The following is a 24,385-nucleotide window of genomic DNA, read 5'->3' on the forward strand; positions in this document are numbered from 1 at the left end:
TTTGTGGAAATACGGACTCTAAAGATACTTCTGATGAGGACTTGAACAGAAACGATGAATGTGTTGTAAACTGGAAGAAAGGCGATCCTTGTTTTAAAGTGGCAGAGAATTTGGCAAAATTGAGTCCTGGTGTCAGATGGAAGGAAGAATCTGGAAGCAACAACTTGGAATACTTAGCTGAGGAGATCTCCAGACTACGTGTGGAGGACGTATCCTGGCTTCTCCTTGCAGCTTATAGTAAAATGCGAGCAGAGAGAGAGAAACTTAGAACTGAACTCTTGGGTTCAAAGAAACCAGAAGTTGATCACTTGGAAAATTACGAGCTTCCAGGGGGTGGAATCCCTGAAGCTACAGCCCAACATGAGGATGTAACCAAACATGGAAGCCAGCCGCCATTTCAGTACAAGCCAAGATTGGATAAGGAGTTAAGCAGAAAGGATTTGTGGAAAGTCCTATTGTCTGATGGCTTTGACCCCTGCATGCTTCATGCAAAGCCAACAGAATTTTTGCGAGATCTTTATAGACGGAGCCATTGCCGGTCTGGACTGGAGGAGACAGACAAGGAACAAACTGAAGGAAAAATTTCTTCAAAGACAGAGCCATGGAGGTTGAGGTCTGGAGTCAAGAGGTCTCGGGCTGGGAGAGCAGAGCAGCCCACATGCATGGAAAGGGTGAGTTTGCCCTGGAGGTCGAGGGCGGGCCTTCCGCCTCGATGCTCTGGAAGAGTTTTGCCACCTCAGGTCCCAAAGAGGTTGGAGCACATTCCCAGGGAATTGGGGAGAGCCTGGCTGCCACCCCACTGTTCTGAAGGGGTTGAGCGTGTGCCCCGGAGATGAAAGGGAATCCGGGAGCTGCCCCGATGTTTGAGGAGGGTGGGGCCGAGAAGGTGGTCTCCCCAATGTGTGGAAGTGTTGGAGCACTCACCCAAGCGTTTGGAGAGGAAAGGGCTGCCGAAAAGGCCCTTAGGAAGGGTTAGACTCCCGCTCTCTCAAGCCCCAAGGATGCAACATTGTTCTGTAAATGACTCTCGGACTTTGAAATCTAATGGACTTTGTCCTGTGGGTTTTAGGAACTGTTTTGCTCCTGTTAACCCTGTTTTCCTTACTGTTTCTCCTTATGGCAATGGAAATGTTCATCCTATGAATGTCTCTCCTTTGTATATTGGAAGCACATAACCTGTTCTAGGTTCACAGATCCACAGCTAGAGGGGAATTGTGCCTTGGGACTGACCACGCCTAAATTGATTTTGATGGGATTTTGTACTTAACTTTTGTTACTGAAATGATTTAAGTTTTTGTGATATTGTGATGAAATGAATGTATTTTGTATTTGGAAAGATAATGTCATTTTGGGTTCCAGGGGGTGGAATGTGCCGGTTTGAGTGTATTGTGTCCCCCAAATGCCATTATCTTTGTAGTCTTGTGTGGGGCAGAAGTTTTGGTGTTGGTTAGATTTGCTTGGAGTGTGCCCCACCCAGCTGTGGGAGATAATTTTGATGAGATGTTCCCATGGAGGCGTGGCCCCACCCATTCGGGGTGGGCCTCGATTGGTGGAGCTATATAAATGAGCTGACTCAAAGAGAGAAAACGGAGTGCAGCTGGGAGTGATGTTTTGAAGAGGAGCAAGCTTGCTAGAGAGGAACGTCCTGGGAGAAAGCCGTTTTGAGGCCGGAGCTTTGGAGCAGATGCCAGCTGCCTTCCTAGCTAACAGGTTTTCCGGAGGCCATTGGCCATCCTCCGGTGAGGGTACCCGATTGCTGATGTGTTACCTTGGACGCTTTCTGGCCTTAAGACTGTAATTGTGTAGTGAAATAAACCCCTGTTTTATAAAAGCTTATCCATCTCTGGTGTTTTGCATTCTGCAGCATTAGCAAACTAGAACACTGGGTATCTTGGGGAGAGCTGGGACACGTTGGGGTTCTAAGTATGGGTTTGTAATTTTTTTGCAACTCTCCTCTAGGTTCAATTATTTCAAGATGAAAAGTTTTAAAAAATTTAGAAAAAAGACACACATTGAAAGAATGGATAAAAAAGCACAATCCAACTATATCTTGTTTCACAAAGACACAAATAGGTTGAAAGTGAAAGGATTGAATAAATGTTCCATACAAACAGGAACTAAAAGAGAGGGGGACTATACAATTATTGGACAAATTACACTTCAAGACAAAAGCTGTTACAAGAGCAAAGTAAGACTTTGCTACTTTTCTCGTTTCAAAATGCTCTGTGTTGGGGGGCAAGATGGCAGACTGGTGAGCTGTAAGTTTTAGTTACTCCTCCAGGAAAGTAGGTAAAAAGCCAGGAACTGCGTGGACTGGACACCACAGAGCAATCTGTCTTTGGGCATACTTCATACAACACTCATGAAAATGTCGAACTGCTGAGATCAGCGAAATCTGTAAGTTTTTGCGGCCAGGGGACCCGCGCCCCTCCCTGCCAGGCTCAGTCCCGTGGGAGGAGGGGCTGCCAGCTCCGGGAAGGAGAAGGGAGAACTGTAGTGGTAGCCCTTCTCGGAAACTCATTCTACTGATTCAAACTCCAACCATAGATAGACTGAGACCAGACACCAGAGAATCTGAGAGCTGCCAGCCCAGCAGAGAGGAGACAGGCATAGAAAAAAAAAATAACACGAAAAACTCCAAAATAAAAGCAGAGGATTTTTGGAGTTCTGGTGAACACAGAAAGGGGAAGGGCGGAGCTCAGGCCTTGAGGGGCATATGCAAATCCCGAAGAAAAGCTGATCTCTCTGCCCTGTGGACCTTTCCTTAATGGCCCTGGTTGCTTTGTCTCTTAGCATTTCAATAACCCATTAGATCTCTGAGGAGGGCCCTTTTTTTTTTTTTTTTTTTTTCAATCCTTTTTTCTTTTTCTAAAACAATTACTCTAAGAAGCCCAATACAGAAAGCTTCAAAGAATTGCAATTTGGGCACGTCAAGTCAAGAGCAGAACTAAGAGAGCTCTGAGACAAAAGGCAATAATCCAGTGGCTGAGAAAATTCACTAAACACCACAACTTTGCAAGAAAAGGGGGGTGTCCGCTCACAGCCACCATCCTGGTGGACAGGAAACACTCCTGCCCATCGCCAGCCCCATAGCCCAGAGCTGCCCCAGACAACCCAGTGTGACGGAAGTGCTTCAAATAACAGGCACACACCACAAAACTGGGCGTGGACATTAGCCTTCCCTGCAACCTCAGCTGACTGTCCCAGAGCTGGGAAGGTGGAGCAGTGTGAATTAACAAAGCCCCATTCAGCCATCATTTGAGCAGACTGGGAGCCTCCCTACACAGCCCAGCAGCCCAGAACTGCCCTGGGGGGACGGCACTCACCTGTGACATAGCACAGTCATCCCTCAACAGAGGACCTGGGGTGCACGGCCTGGAAGAGGGGCCCACTTGCAAGTCTCAGGAGCCATACGCCAATACCAAAGACTTGTGGGTCAGTGGCAGAGACAAACTGTGGCAGGACTGAACTGAAGGATTAGACTATTGCAGCAGCTTTAAAACTCTAGGATCATCAGGGAGATTTGATTGTTAGGGCCACCCCCCCTCCCCGACTGCCCAGAAACACGCCCCATATACAGGGCAGGCAACACCAACTACACACGCAAGCTTGGTACACCAATTGGGCCCCACAAGACTCACTCCCCCACTCACCAAAAAAAAGGCTAAGCAGGGGAGAACTGGCTTGTGGAGAAGAGGTGGCTCGTGGACGCCACCTGCTGGTTAGTTAGAGAAAGTGTACTCCACAAAGCTGTAGATCTGATAAATTAGAGATAAAGACTTCAATAGGTCTACAAACCCTAAAAGAACCCTATCAAGTTCAGCAAATGCCACGAGGCCAAAAACAACAGAAAATTATAAACCATATGAAAAAACCAGACGATATGGATAACCTAAGCCCAAGCACCCAAATCAAAAGATCAGAAGAGACACAGCACCTAGAGCAGCTACTCAAAGAACTAAAGATGAACAATGAGACCATAGTACGGGATATGAAGGAAATCAAGAAGACTCTAGAAGAGCATAAAGAAGACATTGCAAGACTAAATAAAAAAATGGATGATCTTATGGAAATTAAAGAAACTGTTGACCAAATTAAAAAGATTCTGGACACTCATAGTACAAGACTAGAGGAAGTTGAACAACGAATCAGTGACCTGGAAGATGACAGAATGGAAAATGAAAGCATAAAAGAAAGAATGGGGAAAAAAATTGAAAAAATCGAAATGGACCTCAGGGATATGATAGATGATATGAAACGTCCAAATATAAGACTCATTGGTGTCCCAGACGGGGAAGAAAAGGGTAAAGGTCTAGGAAGAGTATTCAAAGAAATTGTTGGGGAAAACTTCCCAAATCTTCAAAACAACATAAATACACAAATCATAAATGCTCAGCGAACTCCAAATAGAATAAATCCAAATAAACCCACTCCGAGACATATTCTGATCACACTGTCAAACACAGAAGAGAAGGAGCAAGTTCTGAAAGCAGCAAGAGAAAAGCAATTCACCACATACAAAGGAAACAGCATAAGACTAAGTAGTGACTACTCAGCAGCCACCATGGAGGCAAGAAGGCAGTGGCACGATATATTTAAAATTCTGAGTGAGAAAAATTTCCAGCCAAGAATACTTTATCCAGCAAAGCTCTCCTTCAAATTTGAGGGAGAGCTTAAATTTTTCACAGACAAACAAATGCTGAGAGAATTTGCTAACAAGAGACCTGCCCTACTGGAGATACTCAAGGGAGCCCTACAGACAGAGAAACAAAGACAGGACAGAGAGACTTGGAGAAAGGTTCAGTACTAAAGAGACTCGGTATGGGTACAATAAAGGATATTAATAGAGAGAGGGAAAAATATGGCAAACATAAACCAAAGGATAAGATGGCCGATTCAAGAAATGCCTTCACGGTTTTAACGTTGAATGTAAATGGATTAAACTCCCCAATTAAAAGATATAGATTCGCAGAATGGATCAAAAAAAATGAACCATCAATATGTTGCATACAAGAGACTCATCTTAGACACAGGGACACAAAGAAACTGAAAGTGAAAGGATGGAAAAAAATATTTCATGCAAGCCACAGCCAAAAGAAAGCAGGTGTAGCAATATTAATCTCAGATAAAATAGACTTCAAATGCAGGGATGTTTTGAGAGACAAAGAAGGCCACTACATACTAATAAAAGGGGCAATTCAGCAAGAAGAAATAACAATCGTAAATGTCTATGCATCCAATCAAGGTGCCACAAAATACATGAGAGAAACACTGGCAAAACTAAAGGAAGCAATTGATGTTTCCACAATAATTGTGGGAGACTTCAACACATCACTCTCTCCTATAGATAGATCAACCAGACAGAAGACCAATAAGGAAATTGAAAACCTAAACAATCTGATAAATGAATTAGATTTAACAGACATATACAGGACATTACATCCCAAATCACCAGGATACACATACTTTTCTAGTGCTCATGGAACTTTCTCCAGAATAGATCATATGCTGGGACATAAAACAAGCCTCAATAAATTTAAAAAGATTGAAATTATTCAAAGCACATTCTCTGACCACAATGGAATACAATTAGAAGTCAATAACCATCAGAGACTTAGAAAAATCACAAATACCTGGAGGTTAAACAACACACTCCTAAACAATCAGTGGGTTAAAGAAGAAATAGCAAGAGAAATTGCTAAATATATAGAGACGAATGAAAATGAGAACACAACATACCAAAACCTATGGGATGCAGCAAAAGCAGTGCTAAGGGGGAAATTTATAGCACTAAACGCATATATTAAAAAGGAAGAAAGAGCCAAAATCAAAGAACTAATGAATCAACTGAAGAAGCTAGAAAATGAACAGCAAACCAATCCTAAACCAAGCAGAAGAAAAGAAATAACAAGGATTAAAGCAGAAATAAATGACATAGAGAACAAAAAAACAATAGAGAGGATAAATATCACCAAAAGTTGGTTCTTTGAGAAGATCAACAAGATTGACAAGCCCCTAGCTAGACTGACAAAATCAAAAAGAGAGAAGACCCATATAAACAAAATAATGAATGAAAAAGGTGACATAACTGCAGATCGTGAAGAAATTAAAAAAATTATAAGAGGATATTATGAACAACTGTATGGCAACAAACTGGATAATGTAGAAGAAATGGACAATTTCCTGGAAACATACGAACAACCTAGACTGACCAGAGAAGAAATAGAAGACCTCAACCAACCCATCACAAGCAAAGAGATCCAATCAGTCATCAAAAATCTTCCCACAAATAAATGCCCAGGGCCAGATGGCTTCACAGGGGAATTCTACCAAACTTTCCAGAAAGAACTGACACCAATCTTACTCAAACTCTTTCAAAACATTGAAAAAAATGGAACACTACCTAACTCATTTTATGAAGCTAACATCAATCTAATACCAAAACCAGGCAAAGATGCTACAAAAAAGGAAAACTACCGGCCAATCTCCCTAATGAATATAGATGCAAAAATCCTCAACAAAATACTTGCAAATCGAATCTAAAGACACATTAAAAAAATCATACACCATGACCAAGTGGGGTTCATTCCAGGCATGCAAGGATGGTTCAACATAAGAAAAACAATCAATGTATTACAACACATTAACAAGTCAAAAGGGAAAAATCAATTGATCATCTCAATAGATGCTGAAAAAGCATTTGACAAAATCCAACATCCCTTTTTGATAAAAACACTTCAAAAGGTAGGAATTGAAGGAAACTTCCTCAACATGATAAAGAGCATATATGAAAAACCCACAGCCAGCATAGTACTCAATGGTGAGAGACTGAAAGCCTTCCCTCTAAGATCAGGAACAAGACAAGGATGCCCGCTGTCACCACTGTTATTCAACATTGTGCTGGAAGTGCTAGCCAGGGCAATCCGGCAAGACAAAGAAATAAAAGGCATCCAAATTGGAAAAGAAGAAGTAAAACTGTCATTGTTTGCAGATGATATGATCTTATATCTAGAAAACCCTGAGAAATCAACGATACACCTACTAGAGCTAATAAACAAATTTAGCAAAGTAGCGGGATACAAGGTTAATGCACATAAGTCAGTAATGTTTCTATATGCTAGAAATGAACAAACTGAAGAGACACTCAAGAAAAAGATACCATTTTCAATAGCAACTAAAAAAATCAAGTACCTAGGAATAAACTTAACCAAAGATGTAAAAGACCTGTACAAAGAAAACTACATAACTCTACTAAAAGAAATAGAAGGGGACCTTAAAAGATGGAAAAATATTCCATGTTCATGGATAGGAAGGCTAAATGTCAATAAGATGTCAATTCTTCCCAAACTCATCTACAGATTCAATGCAATCCCAATCAAAATTCCAACAACCTACTTTGCAGACTTGGAAAAGCTAGTTATCAAATTTATTTGGAAAGGGAAGATGCCTCGAATTGCTAAAGACACTCTAAAAAAGAAAAACGAAGTGGGAGGACTTACACTCCCTGACTTTGAAGCTTATTATAAAGCCACAGTTGCCAAAACAGCATGGTACCGGCACAAAGATAGACATATAGATCAATGGAATCGAATTGAGAATTCAGAGATAGACCCTCAGATCTATGGCCGACTGATCTTTGATAAGGCCCCCAAAGTCACTGAACTGAGCCATAATGGCCTTTTCAACAAATGGGGCTGGGAGAGTTGGATATCCATATCCAAAAGAATGAAAGAGGACCCCTACCTCACCCCCTACACAAAAATTAACTCAAAATGGACCAAAGATCTCAATATAAAAGAAAGTACCATAAAACTCCTAGAAGATAATGTAGGAAAACATCTTCAAGACCTTGTATTAGGCGGCCACTTCCTAGACTTTACACCCAAAGCACAAGCAACAAAAGAGGAAATAGATAAATGGGAACTCCTCAAGCTTAGAAGTTTCTGCACCTCAAAGGAATTTCTCAAAAAGGTAAAGAGGCAGCCAACTCAATGGGAAAAAACTTTTGGAAACCATGTATCTGACAAAAGACTGATATCTTGCATATACAAAGAAATCCTACAACTCAATGACAATAGTACAGACAGCCCAATTATAAAATGGGCAAAAGATATGAAAAGACAGTTCTCTGAAGAGGAAATACAAATGGCCAAGAAACACATGAAAAAATGTTCAGCTTCACTAGCTATTAGAGAGATGCAAATTAAGACCACAATGAGATACCATCTAACACCGGTTAGAATGGCTGCCATTAAACAAACAGGAAACTACAAATGCTGGAGGGGATGTGGAGAAATTGGAACTCTTATTCACTGTTGGTGGGACTGTATAATGGTTCAGCCACTCCGGAAGTCAGTGTGGCAGTTCCTTAGAAAACTCGATATAGAGCTACCATTCGATCCAGCGATTGCACTTCTCGGTATATACCCGGAAGATCGGAAAGCAGTGACACGAACAGATATCTGCACACCAATGTTCATAGCAGCATTATTCACAATTGCCAAGAGATGGAAACAACCCAAATGTCCTTCAGCAGATGAGTGGATAAATAAAATGTGGTATATACACACGATGGAATACTACGCGTCAGTAAGAAGGAACGATCTCGTGAAACATATGACAACATGGATGAACCTTGAAGACATAATGCTGAGGAAAATAAGCCAGGCACAAAAAGAGAAATATTATATGCTACCACTAATGTGAACTTTGAAAAATGTAACACAAATGGTTTATAATGTAGAATGTAGGGGAACTAGCAGTAGAGAGCAATTAAGGAAGGAGGAACAATAATCCAAGAAGAACAGATAAGCTATTTAATGTTCTGGGGATGCCCAGAAATGATTATGGTCTGTTAATTTCTGATGGATATAGTAGGAACAAGTTCACAGAAATGTTGCTATATTATGTAACTTTCTTGGGGTAAAGTAGGAACATGTTGGAAATTAAGCAGTTATCTTAGGTTAGTTGTCTTTTTCTTACCCCCTTGTTATGGTCTCTTTGAAATGTTCTTTTATTGTATGTTTGTTTTCTTTTTAACTTTTTTTTTCATACAGTTGATTTAAAAAAGAAGGGAAAGTTAAAAAAAAAAAAAAAGAAAGAAAAACAAGGAAAAAAAAAAAAGATGTAGTGCCCCCTTGAGGAGCCTGTGGAGAATGCAGGGGTATTCGCCTACCCCACCTCCATGGTTGCTAACATGACCACAGACATAGGGGACTGGTTGTTTGATGGGTTGAGCCCTCTACCATAAGTTTTACCCTTGGGAAGACGGTTGCTGCAAAGGAGAGGCTCGGCCTCCCTATATTTGTGCCTAAGAGTCTCCTCCTGAATGCCTCTTTGTTGCTCAGATGTGGCCCTCTCTCTCTGGCTAAGCCAACTTGAAAGGTGAAATCACTGCCCTCCCCGCTACGTGGGATCAGACACCCAGGGGAGTGAATCTCCCTGGCAACGTGGAATATGACTCCCGGGGAGGAATGTAGACCCGACATCGTGGGACGGAGAACATCTTGTTGACCAAAAGGGGGATGTGAAAGGAAATGAAATAAGCTTCAGTGGCAGAGAGATTCCTAAACGAGCCGAGAGATCACTCTGGTGGGCACTCTTACGCACACTTTAGACAACCCTTTTTAGGTTCTAAAGAATTGGGGTAGCTGGTGGTGGATACCTGAAACTATCAAACTACAACCCAGAACCCATGAATCTCGAAGACAGTTGTATAAAAATGTAGCTTATGAGGGGTGACAATGGGATTGGGAAAGCCATAAGGACCACACTCCACTTTGTCTAGTTTATGGATGGATGTGTAGAAAAGTAGGGGAAGGAAACAAACAGACAAAGGTACCCAGTGTTCTTTTTTACTTCAATTGCTCTTTTTCACTCTAATTATTATTCTTGTTATTTTTGTGTGTGTGCTAATGAAGGTGTCAGGGATTGATTTAGGTGATGAATGTACAACTATGTAATGGTACTGTAAACAATCGAAAGTACAATTTGTTTTGTATGACTGCGTGGTATGTGAATATATCTCAATAAAATGATGATAAAAAAATGCTCTGTGTTTATTTTATTTTATTCTCTCTAAATGCTCTGTGGCAAGACACACATTTCACAGATACAGAGGCTCTGTGACAGGAAGGTCACAAGCCTAAGTCAGAGCCAGAGGCAGTAATCGAATTATATTGAACACAGGCCATGAAGATATAACAATTATAAACATACATGTACCTAATCACAGAGCTCCAAAACACATGATGCAAACATTGACAAAACTAAACAATAATAGATGGCGATTTCAATACACTCCTTTATAATGGATAGAACATCTAGATAGAAGATCACTAAGGAAACAGAGGACTTGAGCAATATTATAAACAAACTAGAGCTAACAGACATACAGAACACTCCACCCAACAGTAGCAAAATATACATTCTTCTCAGCTGCTCATGGATCATTCTTGAGGATAGACCACATATTAGGACACAAAACAAGCCTCAATAAATTTTAAAAGATAGAAATTATATCAAGCATCTTCTCTGGCCACAGTGGAACAAAGCTAGAAATCAATAACAGAAGGAAAACTGAAAATTCAAGAATATGTGGAAATTAAACAACACACTCTTAAACAGTCAGTGGCTGAAAGAAGAAATCACAAGGGAAATTAGGAAAAATCTCGAGACAAATGAAAATGAAAGTATAATATACCAAAATTTATGGGATGCCATGAAGGCACTGCTCAGAAGGAAATTCATAGCTATGAATGCCTATATTTAAAAAGAAGAAAGATCTCAAATCAATAACCTAACACCATATCTGGATGAATTACAAAAAGAAGAGCGAACTAAACCTAAAATTAGAAGAAGGAAAGAAATAAAAAAGATTAGAGTGGAGGGGATGTTCCTGCTCTCGTCCTGCTTGCCGCAGAAATGCCTGCTGTCCACACAGGCAACATAAACTTCAAATGGGACCCCAAAAGTTTAGAGATCAGGACTCTGGCAGTTGAAAGACTGCTGGAGCCTCTTGTTACTCAGGTTACAACTCTGGTGAACACCAATAGTAAGGGGCCCTCTACTAAGAAGAGAGGTCATTCTAAAAAGGCCCATGTTTTGGCTGCATCTGTTGAACAAGCAATTGAGAGCTTCTTGGAGAAGGGTGATAAAATTGCAAAAGAGAGTCAATTTCTGAAGGAGGAGCTTGGGGCTGCTGTGGAAGATGTTCAAAAACAAGGTGATTTGATAAAGAGTGCTGTGGGAGAGTTTGCAGATGACCCCTGCTCTTCCGTGAAGCCTGGCAACATGGTTCAGGTAGCCCGAGATTTGCGCTCTGCTGTTACTTGGCTGCTGATTTTGGCTGACATGGCAGATGTCTAGAAATTACTTCTTCAACTGAAAGTCGTGGAAGATGGTATCTTGAAACTGAGGAATACTGCACTGAACAAGACTTAGGAATACAGCATAAAGCCCTGAAACCTGAAATGGATAAACTGAACATTGTGGCAGCCAAAAGACAACAGGAACTGAAGGATATGGGCCATCATGCTCAGATAGCTGCATCCAGAGGAATCCTCCAGAAAAATGTTCCTATCCTCTCTCTATACTGCATCCCAGGCATGCCTACAGCACCCAGATGTTGCCGCTTATAAGGCCAATGGGGACCTGATATATAAGCAGCTGCAACAGGTGGTCACTGGCATTTCTAACCCAGCCCAGGCCACCGTGTCAGATGATGCCTCCCAGCACCAGGGTGGAGGAGGAGGAGAACTGGCATATGCGCTCAATAACTTGGATAAACAAATCATTGTGGACCCCTTGAGTTTCAGTGAGGAGCGCTTTAGGCCTTCCCTGGAGGAGCACCTGGAAAGCATCATCAGCGGTGCTGCCCTGATGGCTGACTCATCCTGCACACATGATGGCTGGCGTGAGCACATTGTGGCAGAGTGCAATGCTGTCTGCCAGGCCCTGCAGGACCTCCTGTCAGAGTACATGGGCAACGCTGGACATAAAGAAAGAAGTGATGCACTCAATTCTGCAATAGATAAAAGGACCAAGAAAACCAGAGACTTGTGTAGACAGCTCTACAAGGCTGTCAAGGACCACATTTCAGATTCTTTCCTGGAAACCAATGTTCCACTTTTAGTATTGATTGAAGCTGCAAAGAATGGAGATGAGAAAGAAGTTAAGGAGTATGCCCAGGTTTTCTGTAAACATGCTAACAAATTGATTGAGGTTGCCAACCTGGCCTACTTCATCTCAAACAATGAAGAAGGGGTGAAGCTTGTCTGAATGTCTGCAAGCCAGTTAGAAGCCCTTTGTCCTCAGGTTATCAATGCTGCCCTGGCTTTGGCGGCAAAATCACAGAGTAAACTAGCCCAAGAGAACATGGATCTTTTTAAAGAACAGTGGGAAAAACAAGTCCGTGTTCTCACAGACGCTGTCGACAACATTACTTCCATTGATGACTTCTTGGCCATCTCAGAGAATCACATTTTGGAAGATGTGAACAAATGCATCATTGCTCTCCAAGAGAAAGATGTGGATGGGCTGGACCGCATGGCTGGTGCATTTCGAGGCCAGGCGGCCCGGGTCATTCACGTACTCACCTCAGAGATGGACAACTATGAGCCAGGGGTCTACACGGAGAAGGTGCTGGAAGCCACCAAGCTGCTTTCCAACACAGTCATGCCCCAGTTTATGGATCAAGTGGAAGTGGCTGTGGAAGCCCTCAGCTCAGACCCTGCCCAGTCCATGGATGAGAACGAGTTGATCAATGCCTCCCGCCTGGTGTACGATGGCATCTGGGATATCAGGAAAGTGGTGTTCATGATAAGGACTCCTTAGGAGCTGGACGACTCTGACTTTGAGACAGAAGATTTTGATGTCAGAAGTAGAACAAGCATCCAGATGGAAGACGATCAGCTGATAGCTGGCCAAAGTGCTTGGGCAATCATGGCTCAGCTTCCCAAGGAAAAAAAGCAAAGATTGCGAAACAGGTAGCCAGCTTCCAGGAAGAGAAGAGCAATTTTGAAAAAAAAAAAAAGATTACAGTGGCGATAAATGAAATAGAGAATAGAAAAACAGTAGAGAGAAGCAATGAAACCAAAATGGTTCTTTGAAAAGATCAATAAAATTGACAAAGTTTTAGATAAACTGACAAAGAGAAAAGAAGATACAAATAGTTAAGATTTAAAATGAAAGAGGGGACATTACTATTCATCTTGCTGAAATTAAAAGGATTATAAAAGAACAATATGGACAATGGTATGCCAACAAATCAGATAACCTAAAGGAAATGGACAAATTCTTAGAAACACACAAGTTACCTAAACTGAATCAAGAAGAAAATAGAAGATCCCAACAGACCAAATAAAGAGCTTCAGTCCGTAATCAAAAACCTCCCAACAAAGAAAAGTCCAGGATCAGACAGCTTCACTAGTGAATTTTACCAAGCATTCAAAGCAGAATTAACACCAGTACTTCTCAAACTTTTCCAAAAAATTGAAGAAGGAAGTCCTCCTAACTTATTCTATCAGTACTCAACACACCAAACATACTTATTCAACAGTACCCAAATACCAAAGCCAGATAAATACATTGCAAGAAGGAAAACTTCAGACCAATTTTCTTTATGAATATAGAGGAAAAGATCCTTAATAAAATACTAGCATACCAAACCCAACAGCATATTAAAAAGAATTATACACCATGACCAAGCGGGATTTATCCCAGGAATGCAAGGGTGGTTCAATATAAGTAAATCAATCATGTATCATACCACATTAATGGGATAAAAGGAAAAAAATCACATGATCACCTGATTTGACTCATAAAGGGCATTTGACAAACTCCAACACCTGTTCATAATAAAAACGCCCAGAAAAAATATGAATACAAAGTAATTTCCTCAACATAATAATGGCATTATGAACAACCCACAGCTATCATCATACTCAATGGTGAAAGACTGAAAGCCTTTCCCCTGAGGTCAGGAACTAGACCAGGATGCCTGCTTTCACCACTGTTATTCAATATTGTACTTGAAGGAAGCCCTTACGAGAGCAATTAGGCAAAAAAAAAAAAAAAAAAAAGCAGAAAATTTTAAAAATGTAAAGAAAAGAAATAAAAGCCATCCAAATTGGCAAGGAAGAAGTAAGACTATCTCTGTTTGCAGACAACATGATCCTTTACATAGAAAATCCCGAAGAATCCACAAGAAAACCACTAGAACTAATAAATGAATTCAGCAAAGTTGCAGGCTACAAGCTTAACAGTAAAATCAGTTGTTTCTATATACCAGCAAAGAATATTCTGAAATGGAAATTTTAAAATATTTCATTCACAATAACTTCTAAAAGAATAAAATACCTAGGAATAAATTTATCCAAGCAGGTGTAGTTCTTGTATACTAAAAACTACAAAAACACTGCTGAGAGAAATTAAAGAAGACCTAAATAAATGGCAAAATATTCCATGTTCATGGAGAAAAGGCTTAATATTATTAAGATGTCAGTACTACCCAAAGTGATGTACAGATTCAATGCAATACCTATCAAAATCCAAACAGACTTTTTTTTGCAGAAATGAAAAAGCTGGCCCTCAAATTCATGTGGAATTTCAAGGTGCCCTGAATAGCCAAATCAATATTGCAAAAGAAGAACAAAGTTGGAGGTTTCATACTTCCTGATTTCAAAACTCACTGCAAAGTCACAACAATTAAAACAGTGTGGTACTGGCATTAAAGATAGCCATATAGACCAACGGAATAGAATTGAGAGTTCAGAAGTAAACCCTTACATCTATGGTTAACTGATTTTTTAAATGAATGTTCATTTTATATCTTCCAAAAGCCATGATTTTACCATTTTTGAAAATTATCCTTTCTTAATACATTTTTTGTTGTGAAATTTAACATATATACATAACAGTGATAACTTTCAAGGTACAACTTAACAAGTAGTTAAAGAGCAAATTTCAAGGAATATTGTGGGTTACAGGTCCACAATTTCAGTTATTTCCTTATTGTGAAATATAACATATATACAGAAAGATGATAACTTTCAAGGTACAATTTAAAGAGTAGCTATAGAGCAAATTTCAAAGAATGTTATGGGTTGCAGTTCCACCATTTCAGTCATTTCCTTCCAGCTATTCTAATACCCTAGCATCTTAGAAAAATTATATAAAGATTCAGTATTTGCAATCCTTTGTTAAATCCTATATTGTCTGTTGCTACCCCTTCCTCTCGTTTAATCACTTTCTCGATTTTCAGAGGTGTCTAGGCAGTGACCACCATAACTTGTTCGTATTGAAAAGGGGTAAAGGGTTTACATTCTTGCATGGGAGAAAGACAAATAAACTAAATACAGTATATAATGAGGTATGATATTAAGTAGAACTTCCAGAGGAACCTGGAAGACAGGAAGCTGACTTAACTTGCATAGCTAAGTTGGTGATATTTGAATGCTCCAGAAAGAAATGTTGAAATAAATGAATGAATGAAATATTTCTTAATTTTATTTTGGTGATTATTTGCAAGTGAATGTCATTGCCTCATCTCAATTTCAGGCTCTGAGAACAGAAACATATTTCAAATAGGTCAAAACTATGTGTGGAAAAGTGATACTTTAAATGAAGTGGCAATCTTCAATCACTTCAGATCACTACTGATCCCAGTTATCAGATAAGTGTATATACTATTAATTCTCAAATGAACCCACAGTATATTCCTTTAAACATGAGGAAAATGGTAAACATACCTTGTATTCATATGATTGGTAAAGCAAGCTGGGTGAAAGTGGCAAATGGAAATGCATTTTATGTTTACATCAGGGTCCCAAGCCTAAATCCTAAAGAAACAAGTTTGCAATTGTAAACGTGTTGAAAGATGATACTGCAAAGTAGTTGCTATATGGTTGGATTCCTTACTTATTCATTCTCTGCTTGTGTTGCTGTCATTTACTAACTGGGTTTTGACTGTGGTTAAGCTTCCCTGTCAGCTTTGCTTCTGACACAGTTTCTCTAGGACCAGATTTCTTATCTGCTTGCTTTCCACACAGTATCCAATGGGGTTCAACAATGGAAGCACCAGCAGGGAAAAAAATCAGCCATGAGGATCCTAATGATTGGGGAACTGTTTGGCAAACCAATAGATGACAGCTAGGGAGATAATGGGCACTTAGAAGATGAGCACATCATAAATATGAGAAACACATGTATTCAGGACTTGAGCCTTTCCCTCTGTGATGCTATACTTAACACTGTTTTCAGTATCGCCATGTAGGACATGAAAATAATAAATCAAGGATGCCTGTGAGAGCCACAAATAATGACATTGACCTTGTTATCAGAGCTGGCCAGCTTTATGACACCTGATGGAGGCAGTTGGAATGGGACAGGAGGGTCTTCTTATGGTATCTTTGAAGTTGTAGAGTGAAAGGTTAAGGAAGGATCAACAAAACATTTTTGAGAGATAAAGCAAGCCCAATTTTGGTGATTCTGGCACTGATAAGGATAGAGGTGTATCTCAGGGGGTTGCAGATGGCTATAAAGTGATCAATGGACAGAATGAGAAGTACAGACGACTCCATAGCTGAGAAGCCATGAATGAAGAACTCTTGAGTAATACAAGCATAAGGAAAAATTCCTGGGCATTGAACAAGAAAAGCCCTAGCATGGTAGGAGGTGAGGAGAGGGCCAGTCCCAGGTCAGAGCATGGAAAGAAAATAGTTCATGGGTTCATGCAGAGAAGGCTCAGTTCTTATGAAAAAGGGAGTGGTTCACTTCCCCATGATGGCAACAAGGTACATAAAGTATATGGAGATGGAAATCCAAATGTGGGCAGGCTCCATCCCTGAGATCACAATCAAGAAGAAGACAGAGATTTCTACTTCACAGGTATTGAGGATGGACATGGCAGGTACGTGAGGGAATTAGGATGAGGGTCTCAGAAGAGGCTTCCTGCAGTGGTACAAATGATTTGGGTCAAATTTCTTATTCTATTCCATTGCATTCATTGAGGTCTTGTGAATTCAAGGGTTCTAGACATGATTCTTAGATACAAACCTGGAGAGGGTGGTTGGTATTTCCTTCTGTTTCTCAGGCATAGATTCTATGCCAAAATCCTCTTTGGAATTATAGAATGTGCAGCCTGAGACCTTTCAATCTTCACAGGTTTCAGAGGCCAGAAGTTCAAATCAAGCCATTGGCTAGAAAGCTTGCTTCCTCCCAGGGTCAGTAGCATTCTGGCTGACCTCCAGAGATCCTTGGAGTTCCTTGGCTTGTATCCCTGTCTCGTGTCACATGGTGATGTCCTCTCATTTTCTATGGCCAACTTATTTTTTTATAAGAGTGCCAAGCAGATTAATTGGGGAAGGAATGATCTTTTTGACAAATGGTGCTGGGACAACTAGATATCCACTTGCAAAAGAATAAAATTGGACCGCTACCTCAAACCATATACAAAAATTAACTCTAAATGGTTCAAGGACCTAAACATAAGAGCTAAAACCACAGAACTCCTAGAAGAAAATACAGGGGGAAACCTTCATAACCTTGGATTTAGTAGTGATTTTTTAGATATGACACCAAAAACATGAGCAACAACAACAACAAAAAAATAGATAAGATGGACTTCAACAAAATTTTAAATGTTTGCACATCAGAGGACACTATCAAGAAAGTGAAAAGATGCACTACAGAATGGGAGAAAATAGTTGCTAACTATATATCTGGTAAGGATGTAATATCCAAAATACATAAAGAACAGCTACAACTCAACAAAAAAAAGACAAATAACTCAATTAAAAATGGCAGAGGACTTGAATAACATCTCCAATGAAGATAAACAAAATGGCTGATAAGCACACGAAAAGATGCTCAACATCACTGGTCATCAGAGAAATACAAATCAAAAGCTCAGTAAGATTCCATTTCACACCCATTAGGATAGCTGTTATTTTATAAACAAAAAATAAGTGTTGGCAAGTATGCAGAGCAATAGGAAACCTTATACATTGCTGATGACAGTGTAAAATGGTGCAGCCACTGTGAAAATCAGTTTGATGTTTCCTCAGAAAGTTGGAAATAGAATTATAATATGACCCAGCAATCCCATTTCTCGGTATATACCTCAAAGAATTGAAAGCAGGGACTGAACCGATATCTGTTCACCAATGTTTACAGTAGCATTATTCACAATTGTCAAAAGGTGGAAGTAACCTAAGTGTCCATGAACAGATGAACAGATAAACAAAATGCATTATATACACACAATGGAATATTACTCGGCCATAAAAAGGAATGAAATTCAGATGCATGCTATAACATGGTTGAACCTTTATGACATCATGTTGAATGAGATAAGCCAGACACAAAAAGACAAATATTATATGACTTTGCTTATATGAAATACCTAGAACAAGTAAATTTCATAGAGACAGATAATAGATTATCAGTTACCAGGGGCTGTTGGTGGAGGGGTGGGGGGAAGAAGAAGGAGTTTTTGTTTAATGGGTGCACAGTTTCCATTTGAGGTGATGAAAAAGTTAGGGTAATGGATATTGGTGATAGTAGCACAATATTGTGACTATAATTAATATTACTGAATCGTATACTTGAAAATGTTTAAAATGGGAAATTTTGAGTTGTATAAATGTTACTATAATTAAAAGTTTTGAAAAGCACACGTGATAAACTGTGATATAATTTATACAATAGAATACTACACAGCAGTGGAAAAGAACAAGCTACTGGTATACACAACAACATGGATGAATCTCAGAGACATAATGTTGAGCAAAAGAAGCCAAACACCAAGTGTGCTATGTGATTCTGTGGTTCCAGTTGTATAAAATGAAAGAAGAGGCAGACTAATGGTAAGGGAGGTCAGAATAGTGGTTATCTTTGGGTGTGGTGTATTGACTGGGAGGGGACAAGAAGCGGTCTGTGATTTGCTGGACTTGTTCTAGAGCTTGATTTGAGTGGTACATACATAGTATATACAGGTTCATACATGTAACAATTCACGGATCTGTAACATGAGATTTGGACACTTGACTGAATACAAGTTGTACTTCAATTAACAAAGAAGAAAATATAAACTAAGGTGGAGAAAAGATATTGTAGAAGGTGAGAGCTGGAAGGGGCTATAGAGATCAGGTTCAACCTCTTTTACACATGAGGAAACTGAAAAAATAAAAGTGAAAAAGTAAAAAATAAAAGACTTGCCCATGGCCATAGGCTAATTGGTATAACAACCAAGACTGATAATGGTGGATGTTATTATCATCCCCATTTTACAGACAAGGAACTTGAGACAGAAAAGTGAAGTAACAGGCTCAGAGCCACACACCTAACAAGTGCCACACCCATAGCCACTTTGCCCAGAAGGTGGATGCCCAGACTCATAATCCAGTACTCTGGATAATCAGCATCATGCCCCATTTTTTTTTTTTTTTTTTTTTTTTTTTTTTTTTACAGGGATAAGCTGCTTATTTACTCACAAGGGCTTCTGAGAGCCCTGGAGAGGACTGATGTGGTAGATTGAAACCTGGCTATAATGGCCAGCTCCCACTTGTCTATAGGAATTCCACATAGTTGTGAGGGCTTCGCACAAAGACTTTGAGACTAGGAAAGCTTTAGTCTTGGCTCCTCCAAGTCTCCCTGGGCTTGCGGCAGGATGGGCTAAGTGTGAATCCTCCAAACAAAGAGGAGCTAAGCTCTCTCCCATCCCGCCCCACTCCCCCAGTGAGCAAGTACATTGTTGTCTTTAACCGAAATCAAATGAGCAGTTGTGGCTACATTGTGTGGCAAGCCCATTGGAAAGGGTCTGGCCTGGGAAATGGCCTCCTAGAGACAGCCTACCAATGTAGGGCCCAGGGTGCTGCCTCCCAGGTCAGCAGGAGGGGGACTTGCCCACAAAGAGGTCTTCTAGGCCTCAATAGCTACCTGCAGGGGCAGGTGAGAGAAGTATGTCATTAGGGGCCACCTCCTCTTCTGGCCCTTCCCACCTTTCCGGAATGTTCTCCATGGGCTTAGTGGTCTCATGCTGTTCAATTAAGTTCACCCAACATCTCTGGAGTGGCTACTCTGAGAATTCAGTAATGATTTGACTCACCTGCCCTAAAAGAGTTCATTTTTCCAGTGGGGCAGATTCTAGAGCCACACAGCTTGGGTTCAAATCCTGGCCTCACCACTCCCAAACTTCATGGCCTTGGGCAACCTTGAGCAAGTTACTTAACATCCCTGTCTCCCAGTTTCCTCATCAGTAAAGTCAGGTAACAATAGCACGGTAATGTTTAATGGATGAAATGTTAATATACATAAAGGATTTTAAACAGCTTATCCTAAGATAAGTGTGAGCTACTGTTATTAAACACTGTGAGAAGTGCTATGACTTGAGAAAACACAGCCTTTTGTTGGGGCACAGAAGAGAAGGCCAAACTCAGACCAAGGGAATCAGGGAAGGCTTTGCAAAGGAGGGGACACAGGAGCTGGGTCTTGAAGGATGAGTAGGAGTTAAGACAGAGAAGCAGTGAGAAAGAGCATTGTGGACAGAGGGAACAGCATGAGCAATGGCATAGAGGCTGGAAGCTGCTTGGCATGAGCAGGGCACTAGGGATAGTCTGGTGTTACTGGAGCTGGAGGTGCAGAGTAGTGGAAGATGAGGCTGAAGAGGCCGGTGGGCTCAGATGATGGAGGGCCTTGGAGGCCTGGCTACTCTCCCTAAAGTCTCCTTTTCCTCCCTCTGAGTCTGGCCAGCCTGCTCTTGGCCTTGGGGCTTGCCCTGGATCTCAATTGACCCTTGGCTGGGGTTCACAGGAGGCTGCAACAATCTCCAGGAAATGCTGAGGTGATGAGGATGGCCCTGCACATGGCTAATATAACTGTCACCGCAGTCTCCCTCCCCCACCCTGAGAAACATATTTTTGTCTCTGCCTCTGGAAAACATGTGTGCAAGCAAAGTTCAGCTGGGTGGCAGATGAAACTTTTATTGACAACAGAAATGCATGAATAGGCCAGCAGTTGTTACCTGGGAACCCCCAGCCCAGCCTTGTATTACCCACAAACAGGTACCAAAGCTCAACTCCTCCGGGTGGTCCCATCCCATTTGGGGGACTGTCCTCAATGCATCTGTTTCCCACTGACCTAGGAGCAGAGATCCAGCAGGCAAAGGGACCTGACTGCCTCATGCCTGAGGAATGCCTCCCGAGCCCCCTCCCACCTCCAGCCTCCTGGCTTCCAGAACTCAACAGCTTGCCTCTTGTGGGCCAATGTTTGCAGAAAATGTTTGCAGACTTCATAGCAGTCAGGCAGCCAGCCTTTCACTCAGGTCTGGTGAACAAAAACCTCAAGAATGTGGAGCTGAGATAGAGGGGGCTAGGGGTGTTTGCCTAAGTGAGGTTTGCCAGCCTGCCTAGCTGGTTGGGTTTGCTAGCCCCTGAATCCCAGCCTCCAAGCACACCACCCAGAGAACCTGCTCTGATGGGCCCCCCATAGAACAGAGGGTTGTTGGCTGGTCTTTCTGTTGCCCCTCAGAATACTAAGAGTATCGCCTCCAGTCCTGGAGATGCTGGAGACAAGGAGATGCCCTAGCTGATTTCGGAGCTCATACCAAGAGCTAGTGATCATAGGCACCTTTTCTAATAACGTCCCACTTCCTTGTGGATTTGGCATCTGAAAATTTCCCTCTCCTATTCTAGCCTATCAAAGACACTGCTGGATTTAGAATTCACAGACCCAGTCAGATATCAACCACATGGTGAGCAGTTGGGGATCTTTCTATGCTGTGCTATGCTGTGCTTTGGAATTTCCTGGTCCTGGTTCTCACTATTTTAATGAATCAAAGCATAATATGATTGCCTTGTTTCCTTTACTTGTTAAAACAATTTTTTAACCCCATGGGATAGGATGAAACTCCTGTGACACATTGGTTTTTATCAGGCCTCCAACTTTGAGATAGGAACCAGTTTCTCCCCATGACAACCCAGTGTTATAAGTTTCCTATTCAGATCCCTACGTAAAACTTTGCAAAAGGCTTTCTGTCCCACAAAATCACAAAACAGCTCAATAGACTGAATGACAGGGTATTTTCCTAAAATAAAATTTAACAGAAATAAATGTAGAGTCCTGGAATTTGTTTCAAAAAATCAATTGCACAAATACATGATGGGAGAAAACTTAGTTGAACATGTAAAAAAAATGGGGGGGGGGGTTCTGTAAGTCAATGGGGGGGGGTTCTGTAAGTCAATGGGGGTGGCGGTTCTGTAAGTCAATGTATGATGTGGCCAGAAAACCAAAAAGCAAAAGTGGTCTTAGGTTGCATTCATAAAATTCTAGTTTTCAGAATAAAGGAGCTCTGCTCTGGCTCCATAGATCAAACAAAACCTCCTGAATCATTGGATCACATTTTGGGCATCACAAACCACCGGGTAAGGGGATAGAGAGTGATGGAGCTGGGTAACAGGAGTTCCATTCCTTTATTATCTGTCTTCCTTCTAGAGTGCAAACTCCATGAGGACAGGGATCCCTTTTGTTTCATCCACTGCTGTAGCCCCAGTACATAGTGCAGTGCCTGTCCTGTTGTATGTACTCAAGAGAACTGAGAGACCAAATAATTGAAAGGAAAATCTTTTTCAGCCAGAGTTCTTACAAGAGTGCAAAATCCCCTCTGGAGGTAGGAGTCCTACCATTGCAGGAGTGCAAACAGAAGCTAGATAGCCATTTGGTGTGGGGACTGTAGAGAGGGCTTGAGCATTATTAGATGACCTTGAAGCTCCACACCAAGTTCCGAGGGCTCATGGTACCATATATCGTGGAGAATGAGGGGGCTAGCATGGTGTCTCTGGGTGCTTCTAATACCCTTGTTGGTTGTGTGCTCAGGCACACATGAAGCATGGGTTCTCTTGCAGGCTTCCTTGCTCACTCTTTCTTGCTCTCTCTTCCTTTTTATTTTGATCTTAAATGGTTTCTCTGGAGTGCCCTTTGGCAGCTGTACTAAAATCAGGCATTACTCAGTTATCTTCCTCACTGACCAGGAATGTTGCTTTTGTTAATCTAGCCAGGAAGGAAAGTGAAAAGAAAAAGTTGAGTAGAGGATGTGGCCATTTCTTTTCAGCCTAGAAACCCTATCACAGGAAAGTCTCATCATAGTCCTAAATATTAAGTTTTACTAATGGAGAGGTTTAGTGCACCAAAAGATCCCAAATGAGAAATGAGGAGATAGGATGCAGAGCCCACCCTGGTCCCACAATCCCACTGGTCCAAGAAGGCCATTTCAGATAGTATCCTTGCTAGCAGAGAAATGGTAGTTATTGATAGTATCAAATGTTGAAGAGATTTGTGGATGGTTAGGCTGACACTGCCTTTTGATCCCCATCTGTAGAGCAAGGAATGGGGTTCACCTTGTTCTTTGACATAATCCCAGAGCTTTGAACAACTTGACGTAGGTGCTGTTGATCAATCTCCAAATGTTCCTTGTTTGTCTTTACTGTTCTGTTAATAAGGAAAAATGTGACTATAATCTAGTGCAGGGCTGGGCAGCACTGTTCACAGAGACTCTATCTATCCTGGAGATGAAAGGAAAAATTTTCAACAGATGGATATTTCAAAAGACTGCCACCCTTTGCTTTTTTGAAGTTACACATCTGTTGGGTATGATTACAACCGTCCCCTGTGGGGGTGAAACACAAGACTCTGGCACTGGACACCAAATCCTGGCCCAACCACCCACTTGGGAGCCATTTATGATATGACCCTTTTGTGATGATTTGCAAGTTTAAGGCATATGGGAAGAGACCAAGGTTATCCAAAGGAACCTGACATTATAGATCTTCCCCAGAAATTCTAGCTTCGGATGCCATGTTGTGGAAAAAATATTCTAAGCACTAAATATTACAGCTCATTTTCTCAACCTTGCACCTCAATGTCTCTTGGGAAGTTTCAAACAGACCTGTGGAGATATCCTCAATCCTTGCAAAGCCAAGATAGCTGCCATCCAAAAGGCCATTCAGGAACAAAACAGGAGGGCTGTTGTAGAAAGCAGAGATATTTCTGTGTCTTCAGTAAATCCAAACAAGGAAAGCTCACACATCCAATAAAAGAAGGTCAAAGGGAGAAAGGACCCAAGGCAAATAAACTTGGTTCCTATAGCATTCATCCCATAACCTCAATTGCATGCACACAAGCTTGTGTGGTGCACTGAAATGGATAATTCAGAGTTGTAAAAATCAAACGGTGACAAATTCTCAAACAGTGGTTGACTGGGTTCTCTACTTTCCTCTTGGCTAGGTTGTTTTCATGTGACATGGCCCAAGATAGACCACACTAAGTGCTTTGGCACTTCCAGGTTGTAGAAGAAGCTGTTTTGGAACTTTCAAGGAACCCATTGAGAATG

The 24,385-nt window shown here is 41.2% G+C and overlaps 1 pseudogene; it reads left to right on the plus strand.

Moving 5' to 3' along the window:
* The first annotated feature begins 10,904 nt into the window (after nt 1–10,904).
* Nucleotides 10,905–21,363, plus strand: LOC119522451 (annotated as a pseudogene).
* Nucleotides 21,364–24,385: the final 3,022 nt, after the last annotated feature.

This window comes from Choloepus didactylus, chromosome X (genome assembly GCF_015220235.1).
Source record: "Choloepus didactylus isolate mChoDid1 chromosome X, mChoDid1.pri, whole genome shotgun sequence".
Lineage (NCBI taxonomy): Eukaryota > Metazoa > Chordata > Mammalia > Pilosa > Megalonychidae > Choloepus > Choloepus didactylus.